Source organism: Palaemon carinicauda, unplaced genomic scaffold (genome assembly GCF_036898095.1).
Source record: "Palaemon carinicauda isolate YSFRI2023 unplaced genomic scaffold, ASM3689809v2 scaffold607, whole genome shotgun sequence".
Taxonomy (NCBI): Eukaryota; Metazoa; Arthropoda; class Malacostraca; order Decapoda; family Palaemonidae; genus Palaemon; species Palaemon carinicauda.
The window spans coordinates 24576-47500 of record NW_027171880.1 but is presented as its reverse complement, the minus strand read 5'-3'; the positions used below and the strand labels follow the sequence as shown (position 1 = coordinate 47500).

The 22925-nt window shown below is 36.5% G+C and overlaps 1 long non-coding RNA gene across 1 annotated transcript in view; it reads left to right on the top strand.

The window, feature by feature from the left end:
- Positions 1 to 22925, top strand: part of LOC137637258 (uncharacterized) — a 32134-nt gene that overhangs the window by 188 nt on the left and 9021 nt on the right. The window lies entirely within an intron of this gene.

The following is a 22925-nucleotide window of genomic DNA, read 5'->3' as shown; positions in this document are numbered from 1 at the left end:
GTCAGTAAGGAGAGACCGACAGGCGTTTTGAAGGTTTTACTAATTGGCCCACGAAATTGAGACACTTTTTATCCATGAATAATATTGGTTAGAGCTGAAGTCTATATCTAATTTGTTTTGCCTTTTTAAAATGTATAATCTCATTCCGCTCTCTGTGAATATTTTTGCTAATTATAATGATTAATCTGGCTTAGTTAATCTATCAATACAGCAAACTGATCTGTCTATTAGTGTATTTGATTCATATATTACGTTGTATTTATTTCTAATATGCTTATATATTCGAGTTACCTATAAACGATGTGATAAAAATGATTCCTCATGTAATTAGATTAGTATATTAATGTAATTGAATTATTATATTAATGTAATTAAATTAGTATTTTAATGTAATTAAATTAGTATATTAATGTAATTAAATTAGTACTTTAATGTAATTAAATTAGTATATTAATGTAATTAAATTAGTATATTAATGTAATTAAATTAGTATATTAATGTAATTAAATTAGTATATTAATGTAATTAAATTAGTATATTAATGTAATTAAATTAGTATATTAATGTAATTAAATTAGTATATTAATGTAATTGAAATTAATACTGGTATTCTTTTTTTACGAGCGTAATATACTGTTTAAATTTTGCCGTAAAGAAAAACGGTAACAATTCTGGTATAAATGTTGCCATGCATTTACCGTCTTAAAAACGGATATGTTGACGTAAAGGAGTGATATTTCAGTTACTAACCCGTAAAAGATAATTACAAGGTAGGGTAAAACTTACACTCGCCGGTATTTTACCGAAATACAGATGAGAACAGTATATTTTTTACGGAGAATTTCCGATTAAAATTACATTTTTTTTTTAAAGTGTAATATAATTGAGTCCTTATTAAACAGTTCGCTTATATTACTCTCATTAAGTAATTAGTTAAGAGTGAATATTATATCTATTAAATCATAAATGTCTAATTAATTTTTATTAATTTATAGGTATAATTATTCAATAATGATTCATTTAGAGGAAGATTTGAACATTTAGGCCCATTTGTGGCTTTATGATTTCAATTATTTGAAAATCTCGAAATCTCTATTATTACCATTTCATTGTCATTTTATATCCTTCGTAAACGCATTTTCTTTGGAGAAACAGCTGCTCATTTAACAATGTTTTCAGAGGCAATTTTAGTTATTAACAACAATCTTGATTTGTTCTCCTAAAACGTCTTGCCTTCATTCGAAAAAAAACAGTTAACCTGTTAAATTTCTTGGTGCTAAAGAAGGGAGTTTGCGATATTTTTTTAACCTGTAAATGGTTTTACCCCAGGAGTCAGGGGGTAAATCCAGTCAGAATTCATGATTACATCCCCGAGGATTTGTGGTTAAATCTCCAAGAATTCGAGTTGAAATCCCCTTAGAAGTCGTTGTTAAATCTCCCCAGAATTCGTGATTAAGTCCCCCAGGGTTCATGATTAAATCCACAAGAATTCGTGGTTAAATTCCCCAGAATTCTTGGTTAAATATCCCAGATTTCTTGGTTAAATATCCCAGTATTCTTGGTTAAATAGCCCAGAATTCTTGGTTAAATATCCCAGAATTCGTGGTTAAATCTCCCAGGATTTTTGGTTAAATATCCCAGAATTCTTGGTTAAATATCCCAGAATTCGTGGTTAAATATCCCAGAATTCGTGGTTAAATCTCCCAGGATTTTTGGTTAAATATCCCAGAATTTTTGGTTGAATATCCCAGAATTCGTGGTTAAATCTCCCAGGATTTTTGGTTAAATATCCCAGAATTTTTGGTTGAATATCCCAGAATTCTTGGTTAAATATCCCAGAATTCTTGGTTAAATATCCCAGAATTCTTGGTTAAATATCCCAGAATTCGTGGTTAAATCTCCCAGGATTTTTGGTTAAATATCCCAAAATTTTTGGTTGAATATCCCAGAATTCTTGGTTAAATATCCCAGAATTCGTGGTTAAATCTCCCAGGATTTTTGGTTAAATATCCCAGAATTCTTGGTTGAATATCCCAGAATTCGTGGTTAAATCTCCCAGGATTTTTGGTTAAATCTCCAAGAATTCGGGATTAAATCTCCAAGAATTCACCGTTAAATCCCCCAGAATGCGATTGAATAACCCATGATTCGGGATTAAATCCACCAAAATTCGTGTTCAATCCCCAAGAATGCGTGATTAAATCTCCCCCAGGATTCTTGGTTAAATTCCCTCAGAATAGGTGACTAAATTCCCCAGAATTCGTGATTAGATTCCTACAAAATTCGAGATTAAATCTCCCCCAGAATTCGTGGTTAAATTCCTACAGAATTCGTGATTAAATCTTCTCCAGAATTCGTTGTTAAATCCCCCCAGAAGTCGTTGTTAAATCTCCCCAGAATTCGTTGTTAAATATCCCCAGAATTCGTTGTTAAATCTCCCCAGAATTCGTTGTTAAATCTCCACAGAATTCGTTGTTAAATCCCCCAGGAAGTCGTTGTTAAATCTCCCCAGAATTCGTTGTTAAATCCCCCCAGAAGTCGTTGTTAAATCTCTCCAGAATTCGTTGTTAAATCTCCACAGAATTCATGGTTAAATCTCCCCAGAATTCGTTGTTAAATCCCCCCAGAAGTCGTTGTTAAATCTCCCCAGAATTCGTTGTTAAATCTCCACAGAATTCATGGTTAAATCTCCCCAGAATTCGTTGTTAAATCTCCACAGAATTCATGTTTAAATCTCCCCAGAATTCGTTGTTAAATCTCCACAGAATTCATGGTTAAATCTCCCCAGAATTCATGGTTAAATCTCCCCAGAATTCGTGATTAAATCTCCAGAAATCGTGGTTAAATCTCCAGAATTCGGGATTAAATTCCCCGGGATTCGTGGTTAAATCCCTCCAGAATTCTGGATTAAATTCCCCGGGATTCGTGGTCAAATTCCCAGATTGTGGGTTTAAATCCCCCAAGGATTTTGGGTTAAATCTCCCAAGTATTCTGAGTTATATCCACAAGGATTCAGGGTTAAATCCCCTAAGGATTCTGGGTTAAATGTTCTAAGGATTGTGGATTAAATATCCCAAGGATTCGGACTTGAAAACCCTAAGAGTTCGGGATAAAGTCCCTCATCAAGATTTTTGGTTAAATCCCCCACGGTATTTGTGGTTAAATCCCCTATAGGATTTGTAGTTAAATCCCCCATAGGATTTGGATTTAAATCCCCTAGGATTCATGGTTAACTGCCCCAAGCCTTTTTACTTAAATCCTGAGGATTCGTGGTTAAATCCACCACAGGATTATGGGATCAATCATCCTGGATTTTGTGGGCAAATTCCGAGGAATTTGTGGTAAATCTGCCACAGGACTCTGGGATTTAATCACAAGGATTTTGGGGTAAATCTCCCAGGATAATGTTGGTAAATCCCCCATGAATTTGGGGTAAATCCCCACAGGATTCGTGGATAAATCCCCCGATGATTTTGTGGAAAATCACCCAGGATTCGGGACCAATGGGCGTACTTGAGTAATTACGAGTAACAGCATACAATTGTAACTGGCAAAATTTATTTTAAAGATCCTCTTTTTTATAATTAAAGTTAATAAAACTTCAGATTTGCGTTTATTTAAATGTCTTGATTATGAAAATCGCCTGATGAAATGTGATAAAGAATGTCACTTTTTTTTTCCAATTAATTTATTACCTCCGCCTAAGAAGTTGGAAGGGGGAAATGTTTTACCCCCACTAAGAGGGTCCTGGGTTGTACCCCTGTGTGTGGGGGGGGGGGGACAGCTCACGTACAACAATTTTAATCGTAGAGTAGTGAAACTTACAGGGATTAACTTTTATGTAAAAAGCTGGAAATTATTAAATTTTGTAAGGCCAAGATCGAAGGTCAGTGTCAAGTAAATGGTCCAATTCACATAATCAGCCATATGTCTGCACATCGATATCACAGACTTTAAACTTGGTTCATATTTGAGTGAATGAAAATCCACGTCAATTAATACATGTTAAGGTTAAAGGTCAATGATTCTAAGTCGAGCTAAAGGTAGAAAATTAAGCTGCCTTGGCGTAGCTCTGCTCTCTACTGATTACCCCCCTAGTTCTCTGTTCACATAAACCTTTTTTAATTCACTGATAAGGTCAACTAACGTCATCTGTACTTAAATTATTTCGTATATTTACTTCTATTTTCGTTTAGTCTACTTGTTGCTTATTTGGCTAATTCCATTGCATTTACTCTACTTGTTGCTTATTTGGCTAAATCCATTGCATTTACTCGGAATGGTTGATGTAAGAGTATAATAACAAAGTAAGTTAAATTATTCAGCAGAGACGGCATTTATTGTAACAGAAAGGCCGAAGGGCCAGTCTGTACTGGAGCAGTAATTAAAGTCTGTAGGCTAAGTGGCCTTAGCTCTGTTAGAATGAACTTTTTGTCTATCAATAATTTCCACTCTGTTGATATAAAGGTCTGTGAATTAATATGACCAATGACCTTTCAAAGAGCTATATTAATCACCCCTTCACCTCCACCTTCGTTGCTCACAGTTGGGGAGAGGTTGGGGGTGTCTTTTAACTGGCCACTCAGAATATTACACAGCGTGTTTTCAATATATCCGAATATCTTCCTTTTCAAATTTTTGGTTAAATAGTTTGGTCAATGAGGACAATATGTAAATAAACTTTATGCAAACGTAACCATTTAAAATGCAACGCCATAAACGCTTGCTCTTAAAATCAGCTCTATTCGTGTTTGCGATTTGAGAGCAACGGTTTGAAAACGATAATTTATCGAGAATTGTACGAAGTCATCTTAAGAAATATTAAGCCAGTAATTATCCCTCGAGTTCTCGTTACATCTAATGTACATTTGAGACTGTTACGATGCCAGAGAAATCTCAATCAATTATTCAACCGTGGCAGTCCAACAATTGATGATTGACAGTCTATTCATAAATTATAAAAGACGAATACATTTCCACACAAAATTAATAAAGTTTTTAGCAGTCAATTTTATTCTACTGGTGCTATGATTTCCTTTTTAACAAATATTAAATATCTAAAATAACGTATATATTTTAATCATTAGTTTTCTCTGTTTAAAAGGTGAGAAGTAGGGTTAATTCTCTCTCTCTCTCTCTCTCTCTCTCTCTCTCTCTCTCTCTCTCTCTCTCTCTCTCTCTCTCTCTCTCTCTCTCTCTCTCTCTTTCTTTTAAATATTAAATATCTAAAATAACGTATATATTTTAATCATTAGTTTTCTCTGTTTAAAAGGTGAGAAGTAGGGTTAATTCTCTCTCTCTCTCTCTCTCTCTCTCTCTCTCTCTCTCTCTCTCTCTCTCTCTCTCTCTCTCTCTCTCTCTCTCTCTCTTTTAAATATTAAATATATGAAATAACGTATTATATATTTTAATCATTAATTTCCTCCTAACTTTAAAGGTTGGAGGTATAATTAATCTCTCTCTCTCTCTCTCTCTCTCTCTCTCTCTCTCTCTCTCTCTCTCTCTCTCTCTCTCAAAGTTATGTTGACACCCTTTAAAAGAGATGTATTTTACCTACAATTAAATTGATTTATAGTCAGAATAAAGAGAATATTTGGAATATGTGGTATAAAAGACTCAAGCCATTAGCGAATAATTATTGAGAGAGAGAGAGAGAGAGAGAGAGAGAGAGAGAGAGAGAGAGAGAGAGAGAGAGCCTTACCTTACCTTACCTTACCTTATTGTCTTATTTTATGTTTGGGTTCCCCCAGGTCCCTCAGTGTGAGGCACCTCGTATATCCACCAGAGTTTTGCTAATGCATCTTCCAGTCTTGGATGGTCTGGGATGCATTTTAGGTATTTGTCGAGCTTATTCTTAAACACATCTACGCTCACTCCTGATATGTTTCTTAGATGAGCTGGCAGCACATTCAATAGTCGCTGCATTATCGATGCTGGTGCGCACTATGCACCAGCATCGATAATGCAGCGACTATTGAATGTGCTGCCAGCTCATCTAAGAAACATATCGGGAGTGAGCGTAGATGTGTTTAAGAATAAGCTCGATAAATACCAAAGATGCATCCCAGACCATCCAAGACTGGAAGATGCAAAATACACCGGAAGATGCATTAGCAACTCCTACTATGAGATTGTGGGCCTTTGTAACACGGTTTTTTCGCAATAATTTTGTATCTATGAATTTCATAAATATAACGCTTCTTCAGAATGCACATTATATCTACACATAAATTTTGACTATATTCTGCATTACGTAGGTTGAATAAATTTGGTACTTATAATGTAAAAGTGACGTTTTTTGAAGACGGGCCAACTTACTCAGAGAAAAGGTTTCGAACGCACTCGTTACGTAACTTATGATGGCATTTCTTCCCCCTTTCTCGATCGATGATTGGCGATACGTAACGAAGGCTATACCTCTGCCAACAATGACACAAAAGTTTAAATAAAAGCAAAGCAGTACACCTTTATGAACTCTGAAACCTCTCCACTGATAATTGTCATAATGAACAAACCAAGAAAATATGTTAATAAATACAAAAACACTTCGATTATTAGTCTAACTCCCAAAATAAGTTTCCTAAGAAATTACAGTCTACTTTATAGGTCACAATCAGATTGACAAGGTGTAGAGAATAGTTGGTAATTTTCAAAAACGTAGTAGACAAGCTTGATTTGATAACTGCTATATCCAATGTCAAGCAATTTTTATTTATTGTCCCTGACTGGTAAAGACCAAATGGGTCATACAGTATCGTGCGGGTGTGGACGTGTGTTTCAGTGCTCTGTATCGAATCTGGCTTTAAACGGAATCATTGTGTATTTCGTTGTTTGTACTATGAAAAATCTCTTTGTGGGTGTTTGCTAGTATTGATATTAGTGAAATATAGTGCTAAAAATCAGTGGATTCCTTGTATGTGAGGTCTGTAGTGAAAGGCCTGATCCAGCATTTTTGCGTTGGGGTGGGGCTACTTGAAAAGTTCATTGAAAAATGATTCAATATGTCTTTCCTTAGAAAACGAAAAGGAAGACGTAATCCCGTGAATGATCTCGGTCTATTTATGACTGAAATTGACGAGGTACTCACAGGAAGGGAGGAAAGTATAATGGCAGCAGCTTATGAAGAATGTGATGACGGAGGCAATCGTGGCATGTGTGGGCACTGTGAGTCCTATGTCGATGATGGGATGCAATGCGATCAATGCCGAAGATGGTACCATGATGAAGTAGCTTGCTCTAATTTAAAGGATGGTTCAAGTACTCTTTTAAAAAGCAGGAACATCATTTATAAATGTCCAAAATGTGTTGAGTCTGCATGTGTTGATGACATAACGAGACTAAGCATCATCATAGGAGAGATGAAGGTAAATGTACAACAACAGATGTCTGGTTTTGTGGATATGATAACTGCTCAATACATGGATATGCGTCAAGAAATTGTCGAGCTGAAAGAGAAACTTATGGAATACGAAAAAGAGAATGTGACCAAGACTACATATGCAAGTAAGTTGAAATCAAGAAACACTTTGGTTATAAAATCTACGGAGGAAAATAAGAAGGCTTCAGATATCAAGAAAACTATCATGAAGAAGATAACCACGAATGTCGAACAGGTCAAAACCTCTAAACAAGGCCACTTGGTAGTTAATTTTGCGGATAAAACTGGGTTAGAAAAGGCTAAAAATGACTTAGAAGAGGTCAAGAATGACATTAAGGTAGAAGTAGATAAAAAGGATCTACTTAAACCGAAGATCAAGGTCTGCAATATTGATGAAAATGAAGATGATATAATTGCCAGTATAATGGAGAAGAATGAATGGTTGAATGATATATGTGAAAATGAAGAAGACTTTAAATTGATCAGGAAGTTTAAATCAAGACAAAGCGGTAAATTACACGTCATTATAAAGTGTAGTCCAACTATCAGGAAAGTCTTCCGTAAAAGAGATGATAGAGTATATACCACGCTTGGAGGATGCTGTAAAATCTATGATTCCTACAATGTATTTCAGTGTTATAAATGCCAAGAATTTGGTCATACTGCTGAAAATTGTAGCAAGACTCAGGTATGTGCCAAGTGTAGCCAGGATCATCGAACCACGGATTGTAATGTAAATACGTTAAAGTGTCATAACTGCACAATGAGGAATTACAATGATACGAATCATAGGACATATGATGATAACTGTAAAGTATACAAGGAGGAGCTTACCAGGATAAAAAATAGAACCGATCGTGGAGTCTAGCCCATTGGTTAAGTGTGGTCTGATAAATATTCAATCGGTGGGGAATAAAACCTTAGAGATTAGAAATCTTATAAACGAAATGGAATTAGATTTATGCTTATTAACGGAAACTTGGTTGCAGGGAAATATTAGTGATAACTCAAAGATTCAGGAGATGACGCCGTGTACTCATGATTTCTATCACGTACCAAGAAAGAACAAAACTGGAGGAGGAGTGGGTGTCTTTGTGTCGAAAACTTTCTCTAGGGTTTCTATCATGAATGAAATGGTATTTGAAACGTTTGAATATATCTGTTTAAAACTGACAAGAAACAATAAGGTATTGAATATAATATCATTATATAGACCACCAGCGAGTAATATGACTAAATTCATTGAAGAATTTAGTATTCTTGTGGGTGTGGTGGACGATATTAAAAATACATTAATTGGTGGAGACTTCAACTGTTGGGTAGATGATGAAAATGATAATAAGGCTAAAGAACTCAAGGAAGTATTTGAGATGTTTAATTTAATAAACAGTGTTTTGGTATCAACGTCAGTAGGTGGTCATACACTCGACTTGGTCATATGTGGAAAAGACTCAGACCTAATAAAAAACCTTGAAGTGGAACCAGACTTTGAGATCTCAAAAACACATAAACTCATCACCTTTAATGTTAATATAAATTGCACCAGAGTACTGAAAAAATGGATCACATATAGGGAACGGGAAAATTTTGATGCTGAGAATTTTATTGAAGCTAGTGTAGCGCAAATGTCTTGTGTGAACACACAATGTGAACATATGGTAGACATAGAATGTGTTGGGTGCTATACCAAGAAATACAACGACAATTTTGGAAAAATGTACGATACCATGTGTCCCATAAAGAACAAACAAATAGTGGTACGCGAAAATGTTAGATGGTATAATAGTGAACTATTAAAGGCAAAAAGACACAGACGTAAGATGGAAGGTAGATGGAAAAGAGCCAAATCCTTACAAGCCAGAAATCTATATAATAAGGCCAGAAATGACTATAACATCCTGTTAGAAAAAACAAAAAGAAAATTCTACAACGGCGAATGTAAAAAAACTAATAACATGAAGGACTTTCATAAAAACCTTGATGATCTGATGGGATTAAAGAAAAAATATGTCTTGCCTGACAATGTTTGTGCAGAGAGTTTTGCTATATTCTTTAGTGAAAAAATTGATAAAATCTATAGAGGCTTCCCCCAAAATCACTTGGAGGGACAGTCAGCTATGCCAGTGAAGGAGGGAAAGAAGTTAATAAAATTTAGGGAGATAAATATGTGCGACTTGTTAAAGGTTATGAGAGAGATGAAGAATACATATTGTGGAAACGACCCTTTCCCAAACAGTTCAATAAGTGAAGCTCCAAACAAACAAGTCGTATATAATATTTACCTGAACATAATTAACCTAAGTATATCGCAATCCTGTTTTCCTAGCTGTGAAAAAACTGCGTTGATCAAACCAATTTACAAAAGGAAAGGTGATGTAAACGAGCTAAATTCATATAGGCCCATTTCAAATTTATCCTACATGTCAAAGCTTATTGAAAAAGTCATAAGTGAGCAATTGTGGGCGCATATTGACGAGTTAGAGGTATTCCCGGAAAATCAATCGGCCTACAGAGCTAATCATTCTACAGAAACTACTTTGTGCTCAATAATGAATGATATGATAGGTCTTCTTGATGGGGGAAAGTGTGGAATTTTAATTATGTTAGATCTTAGTGCTGCTTTTGACACTGTTGTGCACGAATACTTACTTGACGACTTGAAGTCTATTGGAGTGACTCAGGAAGCACTGAAATTTTTGCGAAGTTACTTAGTGAACAGGAAGACTATTGTAGAAGTTTCTGGAAACCGATCCAATGAGAGAATACTTATGAAGGGTGTACCACAGGGTAGTGTCCTGGGCCCTATCTTGTTTAACATATATACTATCGAGCTATCACACATCTTGAAAAAACAAAAAGTGGGTTTTAAACTATATGCAGATGATACTCAGTTTTACCTCTCAATTTCAACAACACAAGATACAGGGAAGAAAATTGATGAGATAATGACTGAAATAAAAACATGGATGCAGAGGAAAAAGCTCAAATTAAATGATGATAAAACAGAATGTATGTTTTTCGGCACAAGGGTGGCTTTGAAGAATTACCAGTTAATTCAAAGTATAAAAATTGGTGATGCTGATGTTGGGATTGTGCCTGTTGTGAAAAATTTGGGTGTACTGATAGACTGTAATCTGTCAATGAAGGACCAAATTGTGAACACAGTGAAAGTGTGTAACTATCACCTGAGAAACATAGCATTTATTAGAAAATATTTAACAGAGGGCAGTACAAAAATTTTAGTGGTGAGTCATGTAATATCAAGGCTTGATTATTGCAATTCTCTGTACTACAAATTGCCCAATACACTACTAAGGAAGCTTCAAAATGTGCAAAACCGGGCGGCTAGACTGATAAAAGGCATTAAATTTCGGGAGAGAATAACTCCTGCACTGATCGATCTACATTGGTTACCTGTTAAGGCTAGGATTGAATTTAAAATTTGCTTGTTGACTCACAAAGCACTTACAGGTGATAAGCCTAAATATCTTCGTGATTGCTTGATCCCCTACCCTGAAGCTACCAGCGCCACTGTAAGAGTTAGACATGCAGATGACCCACATAGACTATTCGAAATTAGTGTGAATCATGCAATAGGAGGAAGAACGTTCAGTTATGCTGCACCGAGACTCTTTAACGACCTTCCACTCGATGTCAAGAATAGCACAAATGTGGCTGCCTTCAAGAAAAACCTGAAGACTTATCTTTTTAGAAAGTGTTATAATAGTGACCTGAAAACTATTAAGCCTGAATACAAATGCTAGCGAAATAACTGATAACGATACAGAGCAAAATATTAACTGGAAAGGAATTATTTTTTCATACACCAAGGCCCGCCTGAACAGACCTTTAGTGTTTGATGGAGGGCGAGAAATAAACCTCTAAAAGTAAGTAAGTAAAAGTAAGTATTTACTGTAAGAAAAAAAAAAGACGGTATCGTATTTTGGCTTTAAACCTTCACCAATAATTATCGTCAGAATGATGACTTCATGAGGCTCCACCCACTTTGGCCTGGTTATAATTCAGGATAACACTGAAGGCTATCATGGGCATTGTTGGATCAGAAAATTCAAATTCTGGCAATAAAAACTAATTTCTCGAGTAGTTGTAAGGAGTGCTAAATGATCCTCAAGGATCCCAACAGTTGGCCTAAAAGGTTAATTCATGTATACTACTGTTGCGGCACTACTGCTACAGTAGTATTACTAAGCTAGCACAGATACCTCACCCACATCTATGTATCGTTCCGCCATTCATAAAGTCTTTGTCATGTTTTTTCACTGTGCAATAAGCTATGGCCTCCTCAGAAATTAAGTTTAACATTAGATGATAGGTTATTTCATTAAGCTGACAAATTATGGCAACTGGGTATGTTATTGCCGATGTTGAAGCTAAAGATAAAGTATGGTATGATTCCTTCATTGCATTATCGTCTTTACTACTATTTGTTTTGCTACATGTAGTAATTGCTTTAAAGGATAAATGAATTATGTTCACTTTACTTCTATAAAATCCCATTAGATGTACAAATAAAACTCCTAAAACCATTCATGATTTATTTATAAAATGCATTCATGCCCAAAACATAGCCAACACGGTCGTACGGCCCAAGAAGAAGAAAAAAAAATTGTATCGGATGATCCGTTGGTCTGATGGAGAGTTTAGCACAAAATTCTTATTTTAACAAAAATAGATCTCTCTCTTTCTCTCTCTCTTGGTGTCATAGTGAATAGTTAATGGAAATGTTCAAAAGCCTGAATGACATTACAAGTATTATAATCCTGTTACGCTAAATACAAATCAGACCATAAACATTGGATTTAAACTAGAAACTGAATAATTACTTATTCAGGCTTTAGTAAATATGGCCACGGGCTTTCTCTTGACTGTATAAAGTTGCCAGTCGTAAGACAAATGCAGTTTTGCAACCACTGGGGCAATTCCAAATCCTGTTAGCCATTCTTGACTGTTATGGGTTTCAGAGCCGATGGAACAAGGTGAATGGGTGTCTGGTGGATGGGCGGGGCAAAATTTTGTCAAAAGGTGTTTACATTGCTTACGTAATGAATGTTTTCGACTCTTGGCTCGTTATCACTGGCCATGGCGTCGGCTAGATCATTTTTACTCTATAAAAATTAAAACCATCGGGTTTAGGTTATTGATAATGCTGACAAAATTTGTGTGTGGTTGTAAAATATACATATGTCAACTTTCAGCTACATCCGATGCTTTGATAAGGAGCAAAGTCCAAAAAACCGTGTTACAGAGGCCCTGAATCTCATAGTAGGTGGATATACGAGGTGCCTCACACTGAGGGACCTGGGGGAACCCAAACATAAAATAAGGCAATAAGGTAAGGCAAGGCTCTCTCTCTCTCTCTCTCTCTCTCTCTCTCTCTCTCTCTCTCTCTCTCTCTCTCTCTCTCTCTCTCAATAATTATTCGCTAATGGCTTTAGTCTTTTATACCACCTACTATATAGTTCCTAACTGCTCACTCCGGTGACCGGAATTCTTGCCGCATACATTTTTGCCGTAGGACTTTTTGTCGCGGACTTTTTGCCGTAGGAATCTTTGCCACTAGGTATTTTTGCCGTGAGGAATTCTTGCCGAAAATTGCATATTACTTTTATAATTTAAAGGTATATGAAAGAGTTGACTTATAAAAAAATAACTATAGTGGCCTACATACATCTAATGCGATGGATGGTCTCTGATAATTAGCTCTTACTTATGAAGTTTTAAACAAGCAGTTTTAGCCCATACATACACTCCACTGGTCTTTGATAAATAGCTCGTGATTCTAAAGTTTAAAACAAGTTAATACATACCTACTTGCATACATACATACACACATACATCTATGTATGTATTTCTAAAGTTGGAAAATACTTAAAATAACAGTAACTTTTTTCGGCTTAGAATAGATTTATGTTCCATTATTCAAGCCCTTCACAATGCTGCATACTGTGAAAACTATCCGTGGAGGAGAAAAGTTAGTTGACGATAATAATTTCGTATACAGAATCGACAGAACATTAGAAAGTAAAACTTATTGGCAGTGTGAAATTAAAAACTGTAAAGCAAGAGTCCACACACTTCTGGAAAGTGAAGGTGATACAGCAATATGCAAAACTGTTGGTGAACATAACCATTCCGCTAACCCAACAACACCAAGAGTGTACTCCACCTTAGCAAAAATGAAAGAAAATGCTACTAATTCCCAGTTGTCTGCAAGATCATTAATTGCCAGTGCTTCTGCTAGCTTAGATGAAGCGAGATGTTATCTTATGCCATCTAATGCAACTTTGTCTCGAAATATTAGGAAATGGAGGCAGGTTCATGTACAGGCTGCTCCTATTCCTAATGCAAGAAATGGCTATGCAATTCCTTAAGACTTTACGCGTCTCGAAAGTGGCGAAAACTTTTTATATGACAGTGGCGAAGATGACGTTGACAGAATCTTAATATTCGGCACCGGTTCTGGATTAGATGATCTGGAAAATCACAGACATTGGGCTTGTGATGGAACATTCAAATGTGCCCCTGATATATATTACCTGCTATATACATTACACATTCTTATAGATAACGTTAGTATACCACGCATATTTGCCTTACTTTCTAACAAGTCTGGGGAGACGTATGGAATAATTTTTGGGGTTCTCAAGGAATTGCGTTCAACTTTGCAACCTGAAACTTTGATGACTGATTTTGAAAAAGCAAATTTTGATAGTTTTCAAAATTATTTCCCAAATGTGAGTGTAACCGGATGTTTGTTTCATTTAGCTAAAAATATTTTTTCGAAAAGTCTGTTAATTTGGCCATAAAGTGCGTTACCAGAGTGATTCAGAATTTAACACCTTGGTCAAATGCTTTACAGCACTTGCATTTGTTCCTTCTAGTGACGTTATTAGAGCATTTGAGGAACTAGTTGACAACAATGATTTGCCTCAGGACCTGGTATCTTATTTTGAGACGTATTATATTGGTGGGGTACGAGGCAGGGGCCCTCGTAGACGGAGAGTCTGTCCAACATTTCCTGTGGATATGTGGAATGTTTATGAACGGACTTTAAATAAGTTACCAAACACCAATAATAGTGTAGAAGGGTTTCATAATGCCTTGCAAAGTTGTTAAAAATATCCACCCAAATATTAGGCAATTAATTAACCTTAAGAAACACGAAGAAAGTCTAGCAAAAAAGAAAAGAATTTATATTGAACGCGGCGAAGCATCTCACATGAAGAAAAAGTACAAAGATGTTTATGTACGAATACAAAGAATTGTTTCGAGATATGATTTTCAGCGTAAAGTACACTATTTACGGAGTATTGCAATGAATTTGCACTCATTCTAAACTAAAGTTTTTTTTTTTCAAATATTTTGAATTTTAAATAAATAAACCTTCTATATTATAATACCTTTGTTATTGATTTTATTTTGACGATGAATATTTTAATATTTATTGTAACTTCAGTTGCTCTTAAATTTATTACTTGTTTTAAATAAATAAACTTTCAGTTTTATAATACAGTATTATTCTCATACCCTTTTATACTCATAATTTAGATATATTTTATTAATTATACGGCATTCATGTATGTAGTAAAGTGTATGTATGTATGCTAAAAACTGCTTGTTTAAAACTTACTATGTAAGAGCTAATTAGATGTATGTGTGTATGTATGTATGTAAGTAGGTATGTATACTTCTTGTTTATAAACAACTTGTTTTAAACTTTAGAAGCACGAGCTATTTATCAAAGACCAGTGGAGTGTATGTATGGGCTAAAACTGCTTGTTTAAAACCTCATAAGTAAGAGCTAATTATCAGAGACCATCCATCGCATTAGATGTATGTATGTAGGCCACTATACTTTTTTTTTTATAGGTCAACTCTTTCATATACCTTTAAATTATAAAAGTAATATGCAATTTTCGGCAAAGAATTCCTTACGGCAAAAATACCTAGTGGCAAAGTTTCCCACGGCAAAAAGTCCGTGACAAAAAGTCCTACGGCGAAAATGTATGCGGCAAGAATTCCTAGAACCGCTCACTCCGCATGATAAGTTTGCGGCCACTCTATCGAATTATAGATAGGTACAAAGCTTCTAAGTTTATTCTTATTATTGTAACCAAGATTAATTTACCTGTACATAACTAAATTAATGAAATCCTCCTCTTTTACTTTTATTCCTCAATTCTACCTTGAAATCAGTTGGGATATCATCAGTTTGAGCTTTAACATGTGGTGGTCAGTTTAGACTTGAATTCTTCTTTCATATGCGTTGCCTATACTTAAGTATGAAATCAGATCCCTGCTCTGATTTTGCAACATACCTATGCTTATATCTTGTATTTTAGTCTTGGGTAGTGCCATAGCCTCTGTACTATGGTTTTCTACTGTCTTGGGTCAGAGTTCACTTGCTTGAGGGTATACTCAGGCACACCATTCTATCTTATTTTTCTTCCTTTTGTTTTGTTATAGTTTTCTTAGTTTATACAGGAAATTTTAATGTTGTTTATGTTCTTAAAATGTTCTAGATGTCCTCGTTTCCTTTCCTCAATGGGCTATTTTCCCTGTTGGAGCCCCAGGGCTTATAGCATCCTGCTTTTCCAACTAGGGTTGTAGCTTAACAAGTAATAATGATTATAATTATATTGACTGTCCTAATTTTGGGAATGAAAATAAATGTTCTATAGTATCCTCTTCATCTTTGCATAGGTCACACACATCATCATTGTATCTTCCCCTGAAATTTGTTTTTAACTTGAACGTATTTGGTCTTGCCTTCATTACTAGGATTGCCTTATCCAGCCCCTTTTCTCTAACGTAGGCTCAGCATTATAAAATCGCAATTTGCTGGCCAGCACTCCTAGTAAAAAATCGTTTTGGCTTCGTAAATGAATTTGGTTATGCCCAGTCGATCCTTTTTCTATTAGTTAAATGCCTAGTTCAAAATTCAAATTCTCTTGACCAAGACAAGCGTTTGCCATGAATACGTAATTCTGTCTTGTGTTAACCATATCCCATAGAATTGCTAAACTAGGCTGTTGCGTAAGTTACTCTGATACGCTTATTATTGATCAAGCTTTCTCGTTCTTCTTACTCTGTCTCGTCTTCCTTAATACTCGTGGCATTAGAGTAGTTGAATGTTAAAATATTTTGCCGTGTCTACATTCAATGTTCCTCGTTTGACTAAAATGAGGTAAATAATTGTACCCTGTTGTCATGAGACGACTTGAATGAGGACAATGATTGTACCCTGTTGTCAGGGGACGACTTAAATGAGGACAATTATTGTACCCTGGGTAATTTTGTATATTATTCCATGGTGTGACTTCGCACAAGAAATATATGATTTCCTATAGCAAATAACGAGATTTAACCGATTTTGATGACCATTTCAATCGCAAACAAACAGATCAACCAATTCGGTTAGTTATAAGTTGACGAATTGGTTGATGTTATTACGGATGAAATGAATGAAAAAACCAGTTTAATCACGATATCTACTATAGGAAATCATATATTTCCTGTACGAAATCACACAATGAAATACAATACAAATGAACCATATAAATATTAACACTGTGGACATATATACTGAGTTAAAATATATAAACAACAGATGTAGGGGACGATAACATTAGAAACGTTACCAATGGTTGACAGAACTACCAACGATGACGAATGGTACACAGTGTTACCAACGGCACGATGTCATTACTAGAGGTAGAAATAAATTTTTCCATACGTAAACTAAATAATACTTCCATATAACTATTACACAATAAATAAAGAGTACCAAAGGCCACAGAACCTAACAAACCCACCTAACCTTGCCTAGAAGTACCCCGGTCACAAAACACATATAATAAGAATGGGGGAATGACTTACCTTGATACACAGTACTACCAACGGTGACGAATGGTACACAGAACTACCAACGACACGATGGCATTACTAGTGCTAGAACTGCTAAATATTTCCTCAGCTATATTCAATAATTTCTCCATATAACTGTTACGAAATATATAAAAAGTACAGAAAGGCCACAGAACCTAACAAACCCACCTAACCTTGCCTAGAAGTACCCCGGTCACAAAACACGAATAATGACTATTGAGGAATGACTTACTTTTATGAAGAAAACGTCGAAACTTGATGGACACGGAAGGAAGAGACTGACGGATTAACTTCTATGACTGGGATGTGGATGGATGGGGGTCATCGGGTCTTGTGGGTAGGGGGGGGGGACGATTGTCTGTTGTTGTAAAGGAGGGTAGAGGCGACTGGCAGTAATGAAAAAGTGGTGGAGCAACGTATGTCGAGGATAGTAGTGGGTGAAAAAGAACCTGGAAAAATATTGCTTGAAATGTTCAGTCTTGATTCCAGGTCTCTGAACCCACTCCTTCACTTCTCTCCAGAGACGTTCTATATTTTGAGTATGGATGGTTGGGTCTAGGGGGTCAACGAAATGCTCCGAATGATTAATCGACTTATGAACGTAACCAATTTCCGATAGAGAGTTGTATGCAGCCCACTTATCACTCATAATAATACTACCACGTTTAATATACTTCTGGATGAGGGGAATTAGAGTAGCAGCATCTCGTTTAGTAGAAAGGGGGGAACTAAAGGGATAATGAAAAATTTCTTGGAAACACGTTCAATACCCCCAAAGACCCATATGGCACTTAACGGTCTGCCACGGTTGTATTTAGCTTTACCAAAATGAGTTTCATCTATTTCAACAGTAACTCCATCACCATCAATCGCCTCTTGATTATCGAAGAAGTATTCGGTAACCTCCGAACAGAAACTTCTCCAATCCACACTAGTCTTTGAAGATATGTCGATACCATCCATGAGGGTCTCATGGTCCGAATGTTTATGCAAAAAGTGGTTGGCACATATCTTCCATAGGGGTAGCCGACTTTGGTCCAAAAAAGTACCTTTATAGGCCGTAACAGTATACCCACAACGACGTTTCTTCTTAGTTTTACGGATGGTGGTTTCAGTAGAGCAATAAAACCTGTGAATATCTGCCCTATAAGATAAAAGCGCACGACACTTGGGGCAGTTTAAACTCTGAGGAATAACGCAGTGAGATTTAAGAAAATGCTCAACATTACCTGAATTATCAACAAAATCACCATGGAATTGAGCCACTGCTTTTAGATACGGAATGCTGCAACCGGTACAAGTTTCTATAATATGCTCCATCTCAAAATACGGGAAAAAAACGAACTAGTAACGAAGAACGACTAACCAGGTCAAAGGTTAAAACGGGAAAGGCATTGGAACAATGGGTATGAAAAGAGCGGATAAAGAGATAAAGGAAGGGGGGTTGGGAGATATCTGAATAGGCCTAGAGTGGTGATTGGTTAAGGGAAAAACAACGAACAAAAGCGGGAAAACATGAATGAACTAAATACGGAAACTAGACCAAAGAAAAGTTTTATAAGACACAGAGGAGAGAAAAGGAACTAACCAACAAAAATAAATAAAAACAATATAGGAAGGTAACATGGAATGAACGGTAACTAATATTGAATGGGAATATAAAATGAGATGATCATACCGAGAATTAACTGGATAAAAAAACTAGTCCAGAGTAAGTATTTATGTGCAACCAGGAAGAGAGAAAGAAATAACCAAAAAAATAAACCCAATATAGGAAGGTAAAATGGAATGAATGATAAATAATATTGAATGGGAATAAAAAATGAGAAAATAAAACGGTAATAAAAAGAGTATTTGGGGAGAGGAAACTCCTGCGCAGGGGGAGGGGGGGCGATATATGCGCAGGTCGGAAACTGATGAAACGAACGTATGTACAAATGGGAAAGGAAATAACCAAACAAATAAACCCAATATAGGAAGGTAAAATGGAATGTTTGATAAATAATATTGAATGGGAATATAAAATGAGAAAATAATACGGTAATAAAAAGAGTAATAAGGGAGAGAAACTCCTGCGCAGGGGGGTTATATATGCGCAGGACGGAAGATGGGGCGAACGAACGAACGAACAAATGGGTGCTAATGTTAGCATGAAATGCTAACATTTGATCTACATCGGGTATGGAATGCTAACATTTAATCTACATCAGGCGATGGCAGCACTGGTTACTGTATTACTACAAGAAATAACCTTTGAAACGGCTCCTCCCAAATATATCCAGGTATACTGATTTGTCTATTCCTACGGTTATAATAAATACCAGAAAGAAATGTATAGAGAAGAAAAGGACTGAATTACGGTTATATATCGGTTCCCCAGTATGTTTTCCCCACCCAAAACCCCGGGTTCCCAAAGGGGGTCCCCCATTATCGGCGGATATAGATGTATATATATTTCTGTAACTATTCATTTGCGACGGGAACGAGTGTTATTTTCGAAGGGAGCGTAATTTTTCCTATAAGAAAAAGTAGTTGGAATACTAGGATACATTGCCATGTAATAATATACAATGGAACCCAATATTGTACCCTGTTGTCATGGGACGACTTGAATGAGGACAATTATTGTACCCTGTTGTCATGGGACGACTTAAATGAGGACAATTATTGTACCCTGTTGTCAGGGGACAACTTAAATGAGGACAATTATTGTACCCTGTTGTCAGGGGACGACTTGAATGAGGTCAATAATTGTACCCTTTTGTCATGGGATGACTTGAATGAGGACAATATTGTACCCTGTTGTCATGGGACGATTTGAATGCGGACAATTATTGTACCCTGTTGTCATAGGATGACTTGAATGAGGACAATTATTGTACCCTGTTGTCAGGGGATGACTTGAATGAGGACAATTATTATACCCTGTTGTCATGGGACGACTTAAATGAGGACAATTATTGTACCCTGTTGTCAGGGGATGACTTAAATGAGGACAATTATTGTACCCTGTTGTCAGGGGACGACTTGAATGAGGTCAATAATTATACCCTTTTGTCATGGGACGATTTGAATGAGGACAATTATTGTACCCAGTTGTCATAGGACGACTTAAATGAGGTCAATAATTGTACCCTTTTGTCACGGGACGACTTAAATGAGGACAATTATTGTACCCTGTTGTCAGGGGACGACTTAAATGAGGACAATTATTGTACCCTGTTGTCAGGGGACGACTTGAATGAGGACAATTATTATACCCTGTTGTCATGGGACGACTTAAATGAGGACAATTATTGTACCCTGTTGTCAGGGGACGACTTAAATGAGGACAATTATTGTACCCTGTTGTCAGGGGACGACTTGAATGAGGTCAATAATTGTACCCTTTTGTCATGGGATGACTTGAATGAGGACAATATTGTACCCTGTTGTCATGGGACGATTTGAATGAGGACAATTATTGTACCCTGTTGTCATAGGACGACTTGAATGAGGACAATTATTGTACCCTGTTGTCATAGGACGACTTGAATGAGGACAATTATTGTACCCTGTTGTCATAGGACGACTTGAATGAGGTCAATAATTGTACCCTTTTGTCATGGGACGACTTGAATGAGGACAATTATTGTACCCTGTTGTCAGGGGACGACTTAAATGAGGACAATTATTGTACCCTGTTGTCATAGGATGACTTGAATGAGGACAATTATTGTACCCTGTTGTCATGGGACGACTTAAATGAGGACAATTATTGTACCCTGTTGTCAGGGGACGACTTAAATGAGGACAATTATTGTACCCTGTTGTCAGGGGACGACTTGAATGAGGTCAATAATTGTACCCTTTTGTCATGGGATGATTTGAATGAGTACAATTATTGTACCCTGTTGTCAGGGGACGACTTGAATGAGGACAATTATTGTACCCTGTTGTCAGGGGACGACTTGAATGAGGACAATTATTATACCCTGTTGTCAGGGGACGATTTGAATGAGGACAATTATTGTACCCTGTTGTCATAGGACGACTTGAATGCGTACAATTATTGTACCCTGTTGTCAGGGGACGACTTGGATGAGGACAATTATTGTACCCTGTTGTCAGGGGACGACTTGAATGAAGACAATTATTATACCCTGTTGTCAGGGGACGACTTGAATGAGGACAATTATTGTACCCTGTTGTCAGGGGACGACTTGAATGAGGACAATATTGTACCCTGTTGTCAGGGGACGACTTGAATGAGGACAATTATTGTACCCTGTTGTCAGGGGACGACTTGAATGAGGACAATTATTATACCCTGTTGTCAGGGGACGACTTGAATGAGGACAATTATTGTACCCTGTTGTCATGGGACGACTTGAATGAGTACTATTATTATACCCTGTTGTCAGGGGACGACTTGAATGAGGACAATTATTGTACCCTGTTGTCAGGGGACGACTTGAATGAGGACAATTATTGTGCCCTGTTGTCAGGGGACGACTTGAATGAGGACAATTATTGTACCCTGTTGTCAGGGGACTACTTGAATGAGGTCAATAATTGTACCCTTTTGTCATGGGACGATTTGAATGAGGACAATTATTGTACCCTGTTGTCATAGGACGACTTGAATGAGGACAATTATTGTACCATGTTGTCATGGGACGACTTGAATGAGTACAATCATTGTACCCTGTTGTCAGGGGACGACTTAAATGAGGACAATTATTGTATTCTGTTGTCAGGGGACGACTTAAATGAGGACAATTATTGTACCCTGTTGTCAGGGGATGACTTGAATGAGGACAATTATTATACCCTGTTGTCATGGGACGACTTAAATGAGGACAATTATTGTACCCTGTTGTCAGGGGACGACTTAAATGAGGACAATTATTGTACCCTGTTGTCAGGGGACGACTTGAATGAGGTCAATAATTGTACCCTTTTGTCATGGGACGACTTGAATGAGGACAATATTGTACCCTGTTGTCATGGGACGACTTGAATGAGTACAATTGTTGTACCCTGTTGTCATAGGACGACTTGAATGAGTACAATTATTGTACCCTGTTGTCATGGAACGACTTGAATGAGGTCAATAATTGTACCTTTTGTCATGGGACGACTTGAATGAGGACAATATTTTACCCTGTTGTCATGGGACGATTTGAATGAGGACAATTATTGTACCCTGTTGTCATAGGACGACTTGAATGAGTACAATTATTGTACCCTGTTGTCATGGGACGACTTGAATGAGTACAATTATTGTACCCTGTTGTCAGGGGATGACTTGAATGAGGACAATATTGTACCCTGTTGTCATGGGACGACTTGAATGAGGACAATATTGTACCCTGTTGTCATGGGACGATTTGAATGAGGACAATTATTGTACCCTGTTGTCATAGGACGACTTGAATGAGTACAATCATTGTACCCTGTTGTCAGGGGACGACTTGAATGAGGACAATTATTGTACCCTGTTGTCAGGGGACGACTTGAATGAGGACAATTATTGTACCCATTGTTACTTTGTGAAGACATTTTCCTCAACACACACCGATAGGTTATTTTCTTCATAACATTTTTTTGTTATACTTATAATTTAGGTATTAAAAAAATCGGTTTTTGGCCCTTT